Below are 20973 nucleotides of genomic sequence, written 5' to 3'. Positions count from 1 at the left end.
TTATTATATACATATTCACAGCCCCCACCCCAGTTTTTGTTTGGTGCTCATAGCTATGGTGGTTCCCAATGCTGCTATTTTTTCACTCAAAGAAGCATCTTTGCTTACAAATCTACCAAATGCAGCCTCTTCTAATTTCTTGTCTGCAACATGTCTCTTGTCAAGATCAGAATGTGTGTTGTATGCTATGTCATGGTCTCTGCAAGCAGCATCTAGGGGATTAACACCAGGATCACCTCTGTTTAATCTATGGTCCAATTTTGTACCGGGACCACAATACTGATAGCCTGGAATGTGTAGTTCAAATGGCAGCTTGTTTATAATGTCATTAACCAGGCCCCGACCCTCAGAAATATTCCAAAATTTGGGTGGTAGAGTATTAATAATTTTTATGAGATATCCAATCCCCTTAGGGTCATTCACTATAAAATTAGACAATTTTGTGCTTATCATGTCCATAATTCCAACCTTTTCATTGTAAAAATTGTGGTTCCCAGCATTTTCCTCCCCAGCTATCACCAATAACCTATCTACAAGTTTCCTGACATCATCAACCCACACAAATTCTTTAGGCAGGGTGTTGTATTGTTTGATTCCACTGCCAGTCTTGATTTGTGACCATATGGGCTTGATTAAATTATTGTATTTTGCTCCACTGCTAGACTTGACTCTTTTTGTGTGGGATCATTGTTCTGGTACAGAGCATCTGATTTTATTAATATTTCTTTGTAATGCTCATAATCTTGATCTGTATAGCTGCCAGGTCTTTTCCTAGTCATCAGTTCCCACAATCCAGGTGTTCCGGGGTACTTAACAAAAGCACCTTTTTCTCCGAGACGAGATTCTGAATAAACAATTATATCATCCCCCATAAAAGTTACTCTGAAATTACCAATTCTGTGTATGATACTACCATCAAGCTCTGTGTCAGCATATAAGCCAAACACCTCATCTTTGTTGTCTTTAGGTGTGGTTAAATATTTTTGAGCAAGAAGACCCAATTCAATAGGATCCTGAGTAGCTTCAATTCTTCGAGGAGCAACAGGACTAGGTGTATGAATACTGGAAAGTGGGGTGAATGGATAATCTAAAATGTTCCTAGCAGCTACAGGTACAAGCTCCGTGATCAAATTTTGATTTTGCTCTGTAACAGTTTTGATATTCTTACCTAAATTATTAATAGCATCAATGACAGGCTGTTCTGTTTGTTTGTGTTTTTCATAAATTCCCCGGTTCTCTGATTTCCATCCCTTAAATCTTTTTACAAGATAATCTCTTAACTTAAGATCATCAATGATTGGCCTTTTCATGGTTATTTATTTATGTCTCAACGTCTAGAAAATCGTTGATTTTATTTCTGTATTTGCCACTATTGGGTGTTCTTGTCATATCAATTGTGACAAACCCATAACTGTCCTGGCTCCAGCACTTGCTGCAAAACTTGGAAAAATCATTGTAGCTCAAGTCCCCACCTACATATTCATCATGTATGTGTTTGAGGTTGGTATGGTCTTGATGAAACACACATATAAAATTGCTGTTGTCTCGGATCAGTTGCTTCGGTATTTTAGAAAAAGTCTGTGCCAGGTAGAAGCAATGAATGTTTTTGTGTCGGCCCTGTGTAAAAAAATTCCTAACCTTGTTTTGATTATCCAGTATAATGTCATCAAACACAACAACAGAATTATCGAGACATTCATGAAGTGGCTTAACATCTGGTTCAAAAGTGGCTATATCCAATCCATCATATAGCTTCATCAGCTGCTGATATTTTAATTGTTCCAAGCTCTTAGAAAAAACATACAAGTGCCTGTTTTTCCAGTCTAACCAGTTGGGTGCCAATAAAAAATTATCAACCATTAGTGTAGTTTTACCACAAGCCGATGGCCCAACAATAAGACACCTAATATTATCAGGCAGCAACACTCCATTTATCTTATTCTGTTGTTCAGGTTCTGGCAGCCTTTTTATAACATCCCAGGTGCTCATATTATTATTTTGTCTGCTTCGATCCAGCTGTGTTCCGGATGACCCAGCCATTTGACAAGTAACTTGTTGCCTTTTCTGCGGATGATTTTTTCTATGAGATATGTGTCAGGCTGTTTAGTTTTGCTGAGTTCTTCTTCATAGAATCTGCCTTTGAGAATTTCTCCTCGGTGATCTTTTATTATATATGTGTTAAGGGTCCCGGGTTTAACTTGAACCACTGTAAATAATTCGGTGCTCCAGTTTCTCGTAAAGCCTCTTTTGAATAAGTGCTTATATTTGCTGATTCTTACTTGATCGCCCACCCTGTATTTGGCCCTTCTTGTTGTTGGCTGGTATCTAGGATAATAAACAGTCCTGATCAATTTTTGCTCATCAGATGGAGTTACTTCAGAGGGTTTCATGTTGATTGTGGAATGGACCGAGTTGTTATATTTATGTAGAAGTTCTGGAAGAATATTAAGCCATTTATAATTACCTTGCAGTGTGAATTGTTTATACATAAGATTTTTTAGGGTTTTGTTGAATCTCTCTACAATTGAGGCCTTGAGATCACTGTAACTCGAATAATGTTGTATTGACTGGCTTTTAATAAATTGTTGGAACACAGAATTATAAAATTCTTTGCCATTATCTGTTTGCAAATAGCGTGGTGATCTTCCACTCTGATTGATGATTGTCCTGATGGCTTCTGTAACACATGTTCCAGTCTTGGATTTGAGTGGCACAGCCCAGGCAAATTTTGAAAATGTGTCTATCACAGTGAGTAGATACTTGTAGCCCTTGTTGATTTTGTCTAAGTTTTTCAACTGTCCACTTGACAACTCAATCAAGTCGCTCTGCCATAAATCATCTATGCCTTTTGTGACTACTGGGAGTCTCTTAAAATTATGTCTGGCTTGTCTGTGTAATTCATCAACAATAATTTGTCTAGACATAATATGTAAACAGGAATATTGCAACTATAGGGTGTTCAGCAGCTGATACTACAGGATTTTCTAAATATAATTTGTCCCCTATTTGTATTTTAAATTCCAGAGAGCCATCATCTTCAGTATAGGCTGTTTCTAATGTATTGGGGTCTGTAAAATCCTCTAATTCTACACTGGTGATTTTTGGTTTGTTGTCAGCATTTGTTATTGATAAGGTGGGGTAGTGGTGTGCCTGTGGTTGATGCCAATATTTGATCTTGATTGGCCTCAATGTGCCCCCAACAAAAAACTGGTAATAAAATTGTGCAGGGGACAGCATATATATTTTGCCACCTGGTGTAAATGGAGAATCATATTCTTTGTTGGGGATGCTGTACAATTCAAGAATTACTGTATGTTTTGGATTCTCGATTATGCCTGTTATTTCTTTTTCTGCTGTGAGCAATCTGCTTGTTACAGATTCAAGGTGCTCATTGATGGTCCTAACAACATCATCATGGCCTGGCTTGATTTTTATGTCCACAATAAGTTTCTTGTATTGTTGCACAATTTCTTGAAGCTGGGTGGCAAAAACAGACAGAGCATTTGCTTGATTGGATTCCATGGTCCCTAGCTGTTGCTTGATATTAGCTACAATTTGTTGCAAATTTTCAATAACTGCCAATTTTGAATTTTGAGCAGTAAGATCATGGACCTGTCTTCTGATATCCTCAAACAGAGCATGCAGTTCATTAATATGTTGATTGGCTGGTAGAGTGGCCACTGTCTGAGTGAGTTGTTTGATCTCTGTCTGGATATTCTTGATATCTTCTGATTTCAATATCCTATTCACTGCCCTCTTAATATTTTTAAGTTCCTGTGATGTGGGAAGATTTGATACTGTATTTTGCAAAGATTCAAGTGCCAATTTTACATTGTTTAATTCAGAAGCATCAGCCACATTTTGCATAGCATTTTGGAGCAGGGCTATATCTGCCTGAGAGGGTGTGGATTGTTGTAAAATTTCAAGTTTTGTTTGGATATCATCAATCAAATGATGAAAATGAGATAGCTCAGATTCAGTGTTGAGGTTTTCAAGCTTTGTGATCTGTTGTTGGACACTAACAAGGGTATCTACAATCCCAGGCAATCTGGATTCTAGTACATTTGCCAAATCACTTTGCACTGCTGCTATTATACCTTCAAGATGGGTTATGGTACTTTGAATTTTTCCAAAATCTTCATATGTTTCAAGTTGCAGCTTAATATTTGCAACACTCCGAGTTATTGCATTCAAAGCATCAGAAGATGGCAAATTGTTCATAAAATTTTCAAGTGTCTCAATTTTTTCTTTAACCTCGGCTATGGCATTGTTCAGAGGATCCAGATTAGGTATTTGGAGTGACTGAATCTGTTCCTTTAGAGTGGAAATGACTAGATCAAAATCTTCTTGTGATTTTATGCTTTTGACAATTGTTTGGAGCTGTGTCTGGACATTATTAATCTGTTCCTCTCATTGTTGTTTCAATTGCTCAGAGTTGGTGGCCTGGGTCTTAAATTTGGCTTGAAGAGTTGCTACAGCCTCTTCTAAACTTTGAAAATTATCTAATGTGGCCAGGTCAGTATATTTCTGAAGCAATAATTTGAGTTCTGAGTCAATTTTAAGAAGAGGGTCCATGCATTGTGATTGCAAATTTGTAATTTCTAGTTGAAGACTGGCATTGAGTGTGGTCTGTAAAGCTTGTAAATCACTTCTTAATTTCTTGACTCTGACATCAAGCATCAGAATCTCATCACTGTGATCTTCATGTCTTGTATGGCCAAATATATCATTAGGCATTTTTGTTTTAGTGGTTATTTATTATTGAATATCTGATTCTTAATTCTATAAAGAAAGGTATAAGCTTGTCATAAGATCCAGGGACCTCAATATATAAGCAGTCACCAGCAGAAACAGTATATACAGTGCCAGAAACCATGTTTGAGTGCTTGATTCTATAAATATTTCTCCCTACTGAAATCTTGACATCACCCTCAGGGGTTGTAATAAATTGCAATTGACCACCTACAGGTAATTGGTAATGATTTAAATTATTGTTAAATATGTACAATGTTTTGCCTGTTTCATCATCATTATCTGTAAGTATGCTGTTCAGATGAATAATTAACAAGCCACTCAGTTTAGACAGCATATCAGAAGAGGGTTGTGGTGTTGGCAGGTCCATAATAGCCTGTTTTTTGAACCCAAATAAGTTCATAGGCATGTTTATTTATTTCAAATCATGCTCTGTAATTGGGCATTGTTTCCCATTTTTCAAATCACAATGCCCCCAAGGTAGAGTATGTATGCAACATGATAAAATGCATCTCTTATCATCATGTGGGTCCAGGGCCACTTTTCTTACAATATTGCTAGTCAACAAGTGATCCTCACTCTGAATTCTATTTTCTGATGTTCTGATTGAACTCTGGGATTTGATGCAATTTTCATAATCTTCAAATACAAGCTCTTTTTCCACAGTTACTTTGCCAATACCCTTGGCTTTTTTGACAACAGCACTACATGTTTTAAAACTGTACATCTTGGCACTTAACCCAGCAAATTTCACAATAACATCACCAAGTGTCTCATCTTTTAACTTGCCAGGCACCTTTTTGTTGTGGGGTTGAATTTTTGTATGTTCACTGGTATCAAAGTATTGAAACAATTCAGGCTGTGACATATCTTGATAAACATCTTCTGTTTGAATATCAAGAATAAAACTATCCGTGTCCATGTACAATAATTTTACACGATCACCATAAAAAGGTTTCAGCACGTCATAATACAATATTAACATATGTAATTTGGACAATTCCAATATCACAGCCCCTACATAAATAGGTTTATCAAACTTAATCTTTGTTTTCTTCATGTTGAAAAGTGCCATGTGCTCATCATAAATTCTTCTATAATTGAAATTAGGCTTTGCAACCAATTTTTTGCTCAGGCTGGGGTCAGTAATTATTTTAACATCGGTATGTTTCCTGACATTTTCAATTGTTTTGCCATACACTGAATTGACCATCAATTTAAACAAGCCCTTATCAAATTGGCTCTTTGCAGATGTTCGAAGCTCTGTGTTTGTATCAATGTATGGTTTCAACCATTCTGAGTGCCTGAACCTCAAGACTTTGCCAACTTTGGTCACTTGGACACCATGTTTCATCAGGAACTGGAGGTTTTTGTAATATGTGACATATCCCTGTTTCGGCTCCAGAGTCATCATGAGTTTCTTCTGTTTAGAACCAGGTGAGCACTGAACCTCGGGAATTGGGGGCAGATCAGAAAATTTGTTGTGCAAATGATCTGGAATTGTCAGATCAACCTCTAAGAATAGGCCATATTCACTGTCATCAAAATTCTTAAGATCCTCAATATTGAAATCTTCGACCCATTCAAGCCCTGCATATGGCAATTTATCCATCATAGCATGACCATAGATTCTGTTTGCATCTACATACAGTATATAATTTGATGGCCGTGCTGGATCATAATCAGGCATATGCTTGTTATTTGCTCTGGCATATCTCTGGGAACATTGCACCATCCCTCCTCTTATACATTTCTCCATAAACAGATACATATCTTGATCGTGGATCAGATCCAATTGCATTTTGGTGTTCAAAAATGTTGCAGCCCATGCTAGACCTGGGGCACTGAAAAAATACACTGGGTCCAGTTTATAATTTTGCATGGAAGATTTTCTGAATGCCTGCAATATATCAGCTAAGAGAGTGACATCAAGTTTCAAATATGCCATGTGATAATCACCAAATGTCTTGCATTTTAAATTGTTCCACATCAACTGAGCATGGTGATAATCATCATCAGTGATTCCAGATCCTCTGATTTTGCTGTAAAACTCTTCTTGTGGTGGCAGGGAACACTCATCAAATTTAGAAAAATCTGTGACATAGTCATATGGATATACACCCTTCCGCCTAATTAATTTCAGGTCCTGATTTGGAAACAATGCACGTGTGATTTTGAATTGATCATCAGGTAATTGAGAGGCCAGTGTAGCCAGGCTAGCAGATAAAAATCTGTAAGAATCAAGAAATCTTATGTGAATAGGAACACCATCAACTTTAATTATCTTGCTAATAGATATATATTTTTCATCATTTTCAGCTAAAATATTTAAATTCTGCTTCTCAAACCCCTCGTACCTAATCAGATGATGGAAATCATAATTGGATGCTCCATGGCAAAATATGGGGATAAATTTTGGTCTCTTGATCTTAATATTACAGCTATTACACAGGGCCATTAAGAATTTACCATCTGTATGAGAATGGTGATGTACCTTGATATTTGTATCTAAAAATTCAGAATCACATACCGGGCATTTTTCTGCATTGTTGAAATCTTCAATCTGTTCCTCTGTTAAAGGCAACATAGGCTTTGATTTTAATAAGATGTTAGATGCTATGTCACGGCACACATTTTCTATTCTATGTGCAAATATTTTGATGGCATCTGGTCCCATGTATGAATCTATTTTGGTAACAACACCATCCTGTACAACTGTATAACAAAAACTGGAAGGTTCATGTAACTGGTATGATGTACTTGAAGATTCTTCGGGATCTGGATTGCAGAATACAATATGTTTGACGTTCGATTCAAAATCACAGACAATATGTACTGGGTGTTCCAACAAGGCTTCATACTTTTTGAATTTGCAATTTTCACTTGGATTGGGCATCACCATATGAACAGGTTTATGGTTGCCACAGTATTTTAGATGCTCAATTAACTTGTTTTTGGCAATTTCTGCATTACATTCAGGAACCCCCTTCACCATTTTTTGACCATCAAATACAGTTAAACATCTTCTGCACAACTTGAATATTCTATGAGTTTTGTCTAGTTGTTTTCTGACTAAAGCTTCAAGATTATGTATCAGAGTGTAATGATATGTGCTATTCCCTTCAATTAAGAGCATATCAATCGGAACAGCAGATTCATCATCAAGTGTACTGATTCTGAGAGGTGCTATCGGGCAATTGCCAGTGGAACAAATAAATACATTAATAGATAATTGTTTGCCATTGATGTGCCTGGCCTTTTTTTCAAATTTATCAATATTCTGAACTGACATTGGATATTCCAAACCCTCCATTGCATCGTCAAAATCGTGCTCATGTTGTTTATAATAAGTTATTCTCTGAGGATTTCTTGAAACTGGATACAAACCAGCTAATATACACCACAAAAAGCATTTCTGGTCGGTATTTTCAATATTGACGACGGCTCTTCTGTTTTTGATATTAGCAGGTAATGGCACATAAGTGGAACCTTGTAATGGGCTGAATTCAGAAATATTAACATATAACTTGTGCGGAGAGCCACATAGGGTCCATCCTGACTCTTTTGCCGCAAATTCAGAGTGTTTGATATTCAATTGATCTATCAATCTGCTTATTATTTTGTCTGAATTTGCGTTTGAATATACCGGTACAGTTTCTGTTATGTGGGGGTGTGTAAATTTTGTGTCATTTGGCTTCTTATATTGTACAAACAATTTGAGGAACAGCTTATAAGAGCCATTTTGTGCATTGAGAATTGCCTGCAGATTAGAATTTATACTGTTCAAGAAATTCTCAATGCCACATCTTGGCTCTGATACAAACCGGTGATCCCTTAATTGGCCGTTAAAACTGCTACGGATAGGTTCATGGCGTGGCTGCTTTGTTGCTCTGGCATTAAGAGGTGCTTCGTGCTTTCTTTTCAGACCAGATGTAGATGGTTGAGGGGGCAATGTTGATGACTGTACAGAGCAAGTATCTTTATGTTTATATGTGAAGTATTCCATGTTATATTTTCTATTGCATTTGGGGCAAATTTTTGTGGGAGTTCTGTATTTGTCCGGGTTACAAATTTTTTGGTGTCTGGCCCAATTAGAGCTGGATATATTTTTATTGCATTGATTGCAATATTTTTGATTCGGCATTTTTGTTGTTGTTTATTATATACAATTTCCTGGGTTTCAATTCAAAACTTTATGCTGAATAAAAAATATCAGTTGGGTTCAGCTGTGTGATTTGTTTGTGTGTGTATGTGTGTATGTGTGTATACACTTAATATTTTTGGCTTTGGTATTTATATACAATTTCCTGGGTTTTGAATCTAATCTCTATGCTTATTATGACAGGTTGTAAAACCAATAGCCCACAAGTGGAAAAAGAGAATAAATATTCATTCACACTGCCATTCCGCAAATGCCTGCACGGACATGCATGTATAGAATGGCAATAACCTTGTTATGTATAACAGGCTGGGACAAATATAAACTTGACTCTAAATATGATTGGATTACAACAAATATCAGATTTTATATTGTTCAATATGAATTTAAACCAGTAAGTATGAGAAGCACTGTATCAACACGTCTGTTCTCCTCAGTCAGTCTCACAATACTGGCTGATGCAATATTCGGGAATTTCTGTAAATACTGGCGCTGAGGAGAAACATGCAAAGCAAAAATCAATACTACCGTCTCGGGAATTCCACACATTGCTACAGAGGGGAATTACTTGAAACGGAGGGTCTCTGCATATTGCATTGTTTTAATATTAGATAAGTAAATTGAACCTGGGGTCCAATTAAACTTAAACTGGAAGTAAATATGTGTGTGTATGTATGGGTTTTTGCTTAATTTCTGGTATGGCCAAAAATATATCAATTTTTGACAAGTTTATGGACAAAAATCTGGCTGATGCAACTTTTGTAAGTATGAACAAATCTGCATGAAAAGAGCTCTTCCTTTCTGAAAAATTCCAGAAGGCATTTTTCCAAAATTCTTGGGTTAGACTAGGGTTCCACACTAGAGCAAAAAACTCATGTAGGCATGTTGAGCTTGATTTAAGTATAGCAAATCTGCTGGAGAGAAGCTCTTCCTTTCTCGAGTTTATAGTATCATAAATACAACTACTCGAACAAATTCATAGGCATGCTGGTTATTTAAGAATACGGTCAAAGTTTTTTGTAATGACAGTCAAAATGTTTTTGTTGTTGTTTTGTTTTGTTTTTATGAATCTTCTGTTGAAGATGGACATATGTTGCAGGTTTTGCTTTTTGCTAAGCGATAGTGCCACCACGACAATGTGTGAATACCACACTCGAGGACGCGCCTCTTATCGTCATTAGGATCCAGCGCAATTTTTCTAACTTTATTTGTGGTCAACACATGGTCGACGCTCTGGATGCGCTGTTCTGCTCTTAGAACCGACGACCTGGTCTTGAGGCAATCGACGAAGTCCTCGAATGTGAGATGCTTCCGAACCACCTGTCTGCCGACACCCTTAGCCTTTTTCGTGATGGATCCTTCTGCCCGAATAGCATAGGTTTTGGAGCGAAGACCGGCATCCTCGAGAGCCACATCACCTTTCTTCTCGTCTTTGAGTTTGCCGGGCACCTTCTTGTTGCGAGCCAGGATGCCGTATCGGTTCGGCTGGGGATAGTTTGAGGTGTCGAAAAGGTTAACCAAAGATGGAACCGTGGCCATGTCCTTGTACGCGTCGGCTGTGTGAACCTGATATATTAAACTGTCCGTGTCTATGTAGAGAAGCGAGATGTTGGGGCCGTAGTGTGCACGTAATATGTCGTAGTACGTCGCGAACATGTGTAGCTTGCTCAGATCCAGAACCGTGACTCCAACGTAGATTGGTTTGTTGAGCCTCACCTCACCTCGATTCATGTGAATCAGAGCCAGCTGCTCATTGTAAATGGTCCCTGATTTGAATAACGGGTTTGCTACGAGCCTGCAACATTGTGCTTTGTTTGATATTAGCCTCACATCTACACGATTCCGTACATTCTCCATGGTTTTCCCGAACACCGCATTGTTCATAAGCTTGAAGAAATCCTTATCAAGCTCGGACGTGGCTGCGGTGCGGTGTTTGGTGTTGACTTCAATATATGGACGCAACCACGGAGAATGTTCGAACTTGAGGATGCGGTGAACTGCGTGGACCGTGACCCCTTGCTGCATCAACCACCGGAGATTCTGGTAGTGTAGGACGTAATTCTTCTTGGGCTCGAAATCCATGATGAGCTTCTTCTGGTTGGAATTGGGTGGACACTTGAACTCGGGTGCAGGGGGAGATCGCTGAACAAATCCTGCAGCTTCTCGGAGAATTTCAGATCAACCTCGGCGAAGAACCCATGTTCTGAATCGTCGAAGCTTTCAATGTTAAAGTTGGAGGGGTCGGCCCACTCGAACCCTCTAAAGGGGAGTGGCTGCATCATGGAGTGTCCGTACAAGTTATTCACGTCCGTGTGAATGATGTAGCTGGACGGTTGTGAGGGGTCGTAGCCAGTAGCCATGTGATGGTTGTTGGCGCGCGCGTACCATTGCGACACCTGGACCATTCCACCCCGTATGCCGCGTTCCACAAACAGCACCATGTCATAATCGGAAAGAAGCTCCAGCTCGATCTTCGTCACCAGAAACATGGCTGACCACGCCAGTCCGGGGAGACTATAGAAGTAGGCGGGGTCCAGCTGGTAGATTTTTATTGCGGTCGCACGGAACGTCTGGAACACGTCGGCGAGGAGCGTCACATCAAGTCTGAGGTAGGCGTCGTGGTAGTCCCCGAGAGTTCGACAGCCCAGCTCGCGCCACATGGACTGGGCATGGTGATATTCTTCGTCGGTGATGTTCGAGCCTCGTAGCTGACTGTAGAACTTCGCCTGGGGAGGTAGCGACGTCTCCGCGAACTTGGAAGGGTCTGTGATGTATTCGTAGGGATAGACCCCCTTACGCTTGAAGAGGCCGGCGTCCAAGTTCGGAAAGTTTGCTGAGGTGATGAGCATTTGCTCGTCGCTAAGCTTCCCCACGAGAGCATCGAGGCTGGCCGGGAGGAACCTCAGGGAGTCGAGGAAGCGAAGCTCGACGGTAGAGCATAATTCTGGGATCGACACTTGTTTGCTCACACTGATGTAACGCTCCTCGTTCTGGGCGAGAACGTTGATTCTCTTGTTGTCGTATCCAAGATGCTTGATCAGGTGGTGGAAGTCGTACCCCGAGCCGTTGTGGAAGAAGATCGGGATAAATCGAGGGTCCCGGGCCATGAGGTTGCAATCGTTGCACCAAGGACCAACGTACCTACCGTTAAAGTGATCGTGGTGTTGGACTTTACGGTTGTTGGCGGTGTACTCCTTGACGCAGACGGGGCAAGCGATGGCCTCGTCGTGTCTACGTTGATCGTCGGGGGACAGTGGGAGCATAGGCTTGAGGGCCAACAGTACCTTTCCTATCTCGTTGGCCTCGACAACAATCCTCTCGAGGAAGTGTTTGGCTGCGTCGGGGCCACGGTACACGTAGGGCTCGGGGGCGATGTGCTGGTCACGTCGCACCACAACGTATGCGAAACTGGATGCCTCGTGGAGTTGGTAAGGGGTGGTGGAGGAAACTTCGGGATCTGGATCGCAAGTGGACAGGGGTTTGAGGAAGGCCTCGAAATCCGCGATGATGATAGCGGGATGCTCCACCATGGCACCGTGCATGCGGAAACGCTCCACGGTGCCAGGTTTGGGCAAGACTGCCACCCCAGGCTCGTTGGCATCGCAATAAAGTTTGTGGCGAGCGAGCTTCTCTGCAGCGATGTTGGGACCTCTTATGCGCTGGTAATCCTGCTGTTTTCGATTATGAAATATAGACAAGCACCTGCGACACACCTCGACGTGGGTTTTGTCTTTGCTCTGTTGGCTCGACACCAACCGGGAGAGGGAACGGATAAGAGTGTAGTGGTGATGGGTCTCGTCCTTGATGAGCAGAAGGTGAATTTCCTGCGCACCATCGTCCTTTACGTCGCTCACCTGGATGGGGTACACCACATTTTTGTCAGTGAGGCCATAAACGTTGATAGCCAACCGCGCACGAGCCTCGAACTTTTGAATGGCCGGGACCTCTACGGGATAGTCGATCCCAACCATAGCATCTTCCAGTTCCGACTCGTAGGGTAGGTAGTGGTTAACTCGACGTGGTTGGTTTTTCCAGTGGACAGGGTGCAACGCTGCCAGAACACACCATACGAAGCACTTGGCGTCACTGTTCTGAATGTTCAGGACGGCCTTCTTTGCCGCGATGGAAGGTGGTAAGGGGACGTAGCTGGAGGCGGAGAGAGGCGTAAACTTGCAACGTTTGACGCACAGTTCGTGAGGCCCCCCACACAGCGAACCCCCCGAGCCCTCAGCTTCATGTTCTTCTTGTTTCGCCACCAGCTCCTGGGCAAACTTGTTGTAGATGACCTCGAGGTTGTCGACATCCGCCAGATGCAGCGTCTTCGCCTTGGTGTTGTGGCAGAAGCTGTAAATTTCATCAGACGGCTTCTTGTACTGGCAACGTAGCGATGCGTAGAATTTGGTGGAGTGCGTTGCAAGCGCATCACCGAGGATGGAAATTATCTCTGCTCGCTTCTCCTCCAAAAAGCTACGCACGTCGCATGAGCCCTCCGAAGTGATGACAAAATCCTCTAACAAACGCTCGAAAGCAGACCGGTCTGCTTTCATCGCAGGCTTGACGCGTTTGGCGGATGGTGTATTGATGGAGGCTGCTTCTGCCTTCCTCTTGGTGGAGCTGGTCGACGGTTGTGGAACAGGTGTTCCGACGACAATTTTGCATGATGTTATATGCCTTTTTAAATTATTAATGGTAATATGTATACCGCACCTGGGACATGATTTTTTAGCAGCCAAATGCTTGCCCGGCACGCAGGTACGACAATGTCTTGCAAAATTTCTGCTTGATATGCTTATTTTGCACACAGGACAACTTTTCATGGAGCGCATTTTTTTTGGGGGTATGTTTATTTATATGTGATCTGTTGGTGGTAGAGTGTTTACAAAAAAATGCCTTACGAGAAAAATTTTGTTTTCCTCAAATATGTGCTTTAATAAACCCTGTAAAAAAATTTAAAAAAATATATAAGAAAAATATGATTGTAGATAGAAAAAAAAGCACAATAAATATTGTATGCATGTGTAATTCTATTTAGTTTATTTTTTGCTAGACACGAATCTTCTTCAGATTTTATTGCCCATTAGTATATTTTTCTACCAATCTAGTAGAGGTATGAAACTATGAAAATGTACTTGTTTATATATATTCTATTGTTTCGGCTGATATAATAGCAAATATATATATATATATATATATATATATAGCTATTTTAAAATTCTAAAATTTTCAGGTATACTTATTTTTACATGCAAACATACATCATAAAAAATTACACAATCGTATTTTTTTTCCATACACACATTTTTTATTTTCAGAAAACAAAGTTATTTTCGATTTTTTTAAATCAAACAATAAACATTATTTGTGTTTATAGTATTTGTCGGGCAATAGCAGATAAAACAAGAATAGGTTTTCTACGACCCATAGTTTACGAGTTACAAAACAACTTAGAAATTACATCTTGAAATTTAAATTTAAAATAACTTGGAAACAGTAAGCACTAATCATTATGTTTCCAATAGGTTGTAGTGTACATTCAATTTTTTATCAAATATCATTAAAATTTTCAAATTAGAGTAAAAACTAAGCCGGCAAATCAAGTTTCTCAAAAAATAAAAAAATTGTCTGTATTTCCAAAACTTGAGGGGGTGGAATCGATTTTATTTGCTAGTCGAATAGTTTTCGTCGAATCCTATCCAACAAACCTAAAATCATCATCCTAGCTCAATTAGGAGCCGAGAAAATCAATGTCTTGGAAAACGTCTTAAGATTTTTGTCTTAAGAAAATTTTCTTGACAGACCGGAAGTAACATCTTGAGATACCGGAAGTCGACTTTCTTAAAGATTAAGATATTTGTCTTAAGACGTTTTCCAAGACATTGATTTTCTCGACTCCTAATTGAGCTAGAACCATGTAACTTTGGTCTATGTATATACCAGTACTTGCCCGACCCTGTGGCCGAGTGGTTAACACATCACGCTACAACGCCAAGAGTCCCGGGTTCAAATCCCGGTCGGGTATGGTTGTTTGTGAATATCCATTTTCATCAAATTCATCACTCATCCCCATCTTCGCAAATTAGCCAAGAGGCACAAAACGCGAAGTTAAAATAAACTAAATCAATCAATCAATCAATCATTAAGTTCCGTGTTGCAATCATGAAATTAAATTTTAATTAACTTTTTTTTCTATCCATCTCTCAAATCTATATAGCCTGTTCATATTTGGCATGTCGACCATTTTGTTTACGTAGCAAAAAAATCTCAAGCCATTTTTTTTGCGAATGTTTGTTGTAGCCATAAGTATATTTGGATATAATTGCCGGATTTTATTTAATTTTAGGTTTAAAAATCAATAAGCGTGCATAAAAAAAAACTAAATATTTTAAATAAATAAGATTCGAATAACTATGTACTTCCACTAGCCTCTGCGATGGCACAGCAATAGCCTTGTAATCAAGGGTTCGATACCTGCACAAGTGGTTCTTGAAACTGTAGGTCCAGTCCCGATTAGCCTTACTGTGCATAAATTAGACTTAAAACATCAAATCAATCAGTACTTCCACTAGCCTCTGCGATGGCGCAGCGGTAGCATTGTAATCAAGGGTTCGATACCTGCACAAGTGGTTCTTGAAACTGTAGGTCCAGTCCCGATTAACCTTACGCACATAAAATAGACTTAAAAAAACACCAACTCAATCAATCAATCAGTACTTCCACTAGCCTCTGCGATGGCGCAGCGGTAGCATTGTAATCAAGGGTTCGATACCTGCACAAGTGGTTCTTGAAACTGTAGGTCCAGTCCCGATTAATCTTACGCACATAAAATAGACTTAAAAAAACACAAACTCAATCAATCAATCAGTACTTCCACTAGCCTCTGCGATGGCGCAGCGGTAGCATTGTAATCAAGGGTTCGATACCTGCACAAGTGGTTCTTGAAACTGTAGGTCCAGTCCCGATTAGCCTTACTGTGCATAAAGTAGACTTAAAACATCAAATCAATCAGTACTTCCACTAGCCTCTGCGATGGCGCAGCGGTAGCATTGTAATCAAGGGTTCGATACCTGCACAAGTGGTTCTTGAAACTGTAGGTCCAGTCCCGATTAGCCTTACTGTGCATAAAATAGACTTAAAACATCAAATCAATCAGTACTTCCACTAGCCTCTGCGATAGCACAGCGGTAGCATTGTAATCAAGGGTTCGATACCTGCACAAGTGGTTCTTGAAACTGTAGGTCCAGTCCCGATTAACCTTACGCACATAAAATAGACTTAAAAAAACACCAACTCAATCAATCAATCAGTACTTCCACTAGATATCAAAAACACGCAACTCTCCTCCATTTTTTCTTGCGTTCCTCTAACAATTTAACACATTTTATTTTTTTTTAAATATGCCCCGCACACATATTTCCTACCTACCAACAACAGCACATGGAAAAAAAATATTCCAGCTACCAAAATGCATGCTTCAAATATATCAAAGCGGAGAGAGACATGAAACATCTTCTATATTCTCTCTTTTTTTTGCATGTTTTGTGAGTATATTTTCTTCCACAATACATAAGAGCTATTTGGTTTTCAAGAAGTTATACCTTCCTTCCGCAATCTCTTATATCTGTTTGGCTAGTTTCAAAAATCAACTCACAAAAACAAAGCCATACTTATAAATCAAAGCCAACTCATGCAAGCTAAGAAACAAAGTTACTTACTTTTGGAAAATACTGCGGAAATGCTCTTCACTAACATTCAAAATAAAACAGAACTTTCTACACCAGTGCTTTAGGTTTTATACGGTTTTCTAATGAGGTCAAAAATGAAATATTAGCCATACGAGGTAATATTGCATACAATACACATGATGTTATCTGTAGGGCAGGAAGTTAACATCAGCTCTGGCAATTGTTGAGAAATAGTGACATCAGTTAGCAGCATAGGTAGCAGTGGCCCCAAGGCCAACGTATTGTTAAATTTGTTAACTTCCTGCCCTACAGATAGCATCATGTGTATTGTATACGTCAGTAGGGCAGGAAGTTACTTCCGTCGTCTCAAGGCCTATGTATTGTTAAATTTGTTAACAACCTGCTGTACAGATAGCATCATGTGTATTGTATACGTCAGCAGGGCAGGAAGTTACTTCCATCGTCCCAAGGCCTATGTATTGTTGAATTTGTGTCATTGCATCAACATTGATAGCATACGCAGAGAGAAGAGAGAACAAAATTGTAGTTTTTCTAGATGTGTTTGCGTCGCAATACAGAAATAAAAATAAGCATGTGCGCGCGTATGCGTGTGCAGCACATCGTTCCTGCGAGAGAGGTTTACATTGGTGCCCGGGACTTGGAAATAAGGCATATTCGCTCACCACTGTTGCCAGCTCTAGGTCTCTCTTTTTATCTTACAGCAATGTTGGCATCTCTATCTTTTTTTTTTAGTTGCAGGTGGATTGCCAACACACTCTAGTTAATAATGCTACATATTATACGCACACACGCACACGCATACTGTGTTGCCATCCATCCATCCATCTCTTTCTCTTTTACGGCAGTATATATTTGTTGCCGGCTCTCCTTGCCCAGTGTATGTATGTTACGCCAGTATATAAATTGGCTAAACCCTTGCCAAGTAAAAAAAAACTGTAGGTAAATATTAGCGACATCGTCAGTTGTTTAACTCTTACCCCTCTCTCTCCTCTCTCTTTTTTTGTAAAAGGCTATGGCAAAAGTACTAGTAGGTTGGCAAATTGCTTTATGCACTGTAAAGCAAACCTCAAGCAAGGTTGCCAGCTCCTTGCTTTAGGTTAGGTTAGACCAAAATAAAAACCTTGGTGACTTTTCGAGTAAAATGTTGGCAATACTGCGAGCACACAAGATTGCCAGCTTCTTGCTTTAGGTTAGATTAGACCAAAAAAAACCTTGGTGATTTTTTCAGGTAAGATGTTGGCCACACTGCGAGAAAATAAGACTTATGCCTTACAAAAGCAAACCATTAAAGCGAGCCTCAAGCAAAATTGCCAGCTTCTTGCTTTAGGCTAGGTTAGACCCAAAAAAAACCTTGGTGATCTTTTCGAGTAAAATATTAGCAACACTGCAAGAAAATAGAGTTTATGCCTTACAAAAACAAACCATTAAGGCGAGCCTCAAGCAGTGTTGCCAGCTTCTTGCTTTAGGCTACGTTAGACCCAAAAAAAACCTTGGTGATTTTTTCGAGTGAGCAGCTGGCAACACTGCCATCAAATGAGGCTCATGCCTTACGAGACAAATCCATTAAGGCGAGCCTCACTGAGCCTCAATTGAGGTTTGTGAACCCGGGCACTTCCTCTACTGATCCAAACCATTATGTGTCTCTACTGGGTAGAAGTGGCGAACTTGTTTCAACAAGTTAAACTTACTCTAACCTCTGGCGCAACTGCTGTAATCTCTGACGATATCTTGAATTGTACAAACATTGCCACAACAACAAAAACAGTGCTTTAATGTCGCACAAATATCTACACATTCAGTTGCTTGCTACACTATGTGGAAGAAAATCACTGGACATCCCGGTTTCAACTCTGAAATGAACTCCTCATGGAAAACAGAGTACAGACGGGTATATATACGGCAGCAGGAGGCTTCTCAGATAATTCGCTGATAAAATGACGGACAGGAAAGAGCTCAGCATGTTTGGAAGAGGGATCATAGTAGGCTGCTCCACAGGAGGTATGAGGGCCTCCCCCATGGCGCAGTGGTAGCGTCCTTGCCTTGTAATCAAGGGGTCCCGGGTTCGATACCCGGTGGAGGCACAAGTGGTTCGGATCCCACTTTAAACTGTAGGTGCAGTCCCGATTAGCCTTACTGTGCATAAAGTGGACTTAAAACAGCAACTCAAACCAAACCATAGGAGGTATGAGTATACGTAACATAACTGATGCCTGACAGGTCCCTAAATCAACTGTAGTCTTTGTCATCAAGAAGTGGAAGGAAAAGGGACACTGCAGCAGTGCACCACAAAGTGGAAAACCCACGAAATTGGACGACCGGGACAGGAGAGTGCTGAAGAGGGAGATTCGGATAAACGGGACCCGTCTGATGCATTCGATGCAGAAGAGTTTCAAAGTGCGACCAATTTGACTGTTTCGACCAAGACACTTGGCAAGGAGGCCCATGCGCTCGGTTATCATGGTCGAGCCGCTGCCCACAAACACCTGATAACAAAAGCAAGAAACGGCAGAGAGTACGCTGGTGTAAAGAGCGGAGAAACTGGATGGTGGAGCAATGGCAGAAGGTCCTATGGAGCGATGAATCACGCTTCACACTGTTTCGATCAGATGGGAGAGTGTGGGTATGGCGATTACCCGGAGAACGTCTGTTACCCGAGTGTGTAGTGCCTACAGTGAAATATGGTGGTGGCGGCATCATGTTCTGGGGTTGTTTCAGCTGGCGTGGCGTGGGTCCACTGGTACCGGTGTAGGGCCACATGACGTCTGCGTCCTACCGAGATATTCTCGACAACTCTATGGTCTCCACGTTGTGGCGTTTCTATGGAAACGAAGAATGTGTGTTCCAGGACGATAATGCGACTTGTCATGTTTCCAGGGCTACCATGGAGTGGTATGCAGAAAATAATGTCACCCGACTAGATTGGCCTGCTCAGAGCCCTGACCTCAACCCTATCGAACATCTATGGGACGAACTGGAGCTCCAACTGAGCTCGAGATCGCCTCGCCCTTCTACACTTCCAGGGTTGGTGACTGCACTGCAGAAGGAACGGTGGAATATCCCACTCGGTGTACTACACGACCTTGTGGCCAGTTTACCATGACGTGTAGTTGCTGTTATCGCTGCCAAGGCGGACCGACCTCCTGTTGATTGCAAGAAAACTGATGGTATCCGCTGACATGTGGTGTCCAATGACTTTCTTCCACATAGTGTATAAGCGAGTGGTGTCAAAGCTACTATTTTAAACAGTGGATCTACAAGCTGATGGTCGATTTCCTGACTGGATTGGTTTTCGTAGACACACCCGCATAATGTCGTTCGAATCTGTGCTTTAGGACAACTCAGGGCATTATTAAATGCCTCGATACCCATGGAGAACATGATAAGCTGCAACCCTAGCTCCAACTTGTTCAAACACAAATCTAGAACATATTTTAAAAACGAAGATTGATTGCTTCACAATGAAACTACTCGTTACGACCCTGTTGATTACAATTGTACAACTTTCTTCACTACAATGATAACAAGCAATTGAGGATTTGAGGAATACAAGGGTGGAGGAGCGGCACCTCACGGTCGTACACATGTTTGACACATGCGTACATGAACATACCTTAGCCTACAAGAAAAATTGTCCCTACAAGAAAAATTGTCATTTAACCAACTTTTACCTCAAGTATGCATTTTGTATGCGATATTTCATGGGAATAAAATTTGACTATTCCTAAGAAAATATTTCGGTCCCCCCTTTTTCTTCTATCTTTCTCGGCGACACTGTAATGCTGACAGAAGCTCTTTGATATTTTCAAAATAAAATGTTTCCTCTATTCGGAGGAACGTTGTTGTCCATACCTTACTTTCTTCTGTTTTGTTATTTCACGTCCTTTTTTTACCTCTCTAGGTTAATCACAATCAATGAGGATGAAGGATGATTTGATGAGATAGATGACGGAACAAACACACATCGATTACCCAAGATTCGAACCTAGAACCTAGGATCAGTGTGTGAAAGTGCAACCCCCCTCTTTGAAAGGTTAGCCCCCAGTCCCTGGTTTCTATCCGGCCCTCTGGATTACTTCCTGCTTTAATCCTTCAAATCCCTCCTTTCACCTCACCCTGGGTGCCAAGCGAGCAGATTATATTTGAGCCGGAAATACGAAAGGGGGGTTTCACATAACAATTTATATTTTTAGTCCCTGGTTCGTTACGCATGTACATCAAGTGAATGAACAACTGGTTTAAAATGGACAGTACTGTAGTCATAGAGTTAATTCAGCAAATCATAACATTTCTAGTAGTGCCTCCTCGATGGCGCAGTGGTAGCGTCGTCGCCTTGCAATCAAGGGGTCCCGGGTTCGATAC

General features: G+C 40.6%; 1 non-coding gene across 1 annotated transcript; it reads left to right on the top strand.

The window, feature by feature from the left end:
- The first annotated feature begins 18620 nt into the window (after positions 1–18620).
- On the top strand, positions 18621–18695 carry TRNAT-UGU (transfer RNA threonine (anticodon UGU)). The gene has a single exon. It is a non-coding gene; the product is annotated as a tRNA-Thr (tRNA).
- The last annotated feature ends 2278 nt before the right edge of the window (positions 18696–20973 follow it).

Source organism: Lepisma saccharinum, chromosome 22 (assembly GCF_977018435.1).
Source record: "Lepisma saccharinum chromosome 22, izLepSacc3.1, whole genome shotgun sequence".
Classification (NCBI taxonomy): domain Eukaryota; kingdom Metazoa; phylum Arthropoda; class Insecta; order Zygentoma; family Lepismatidae; genus Lepisma; species Lepisma saccharinum.
This window is presented reverse-complemented; position numbering and strand designations above follow the sequence as displayed.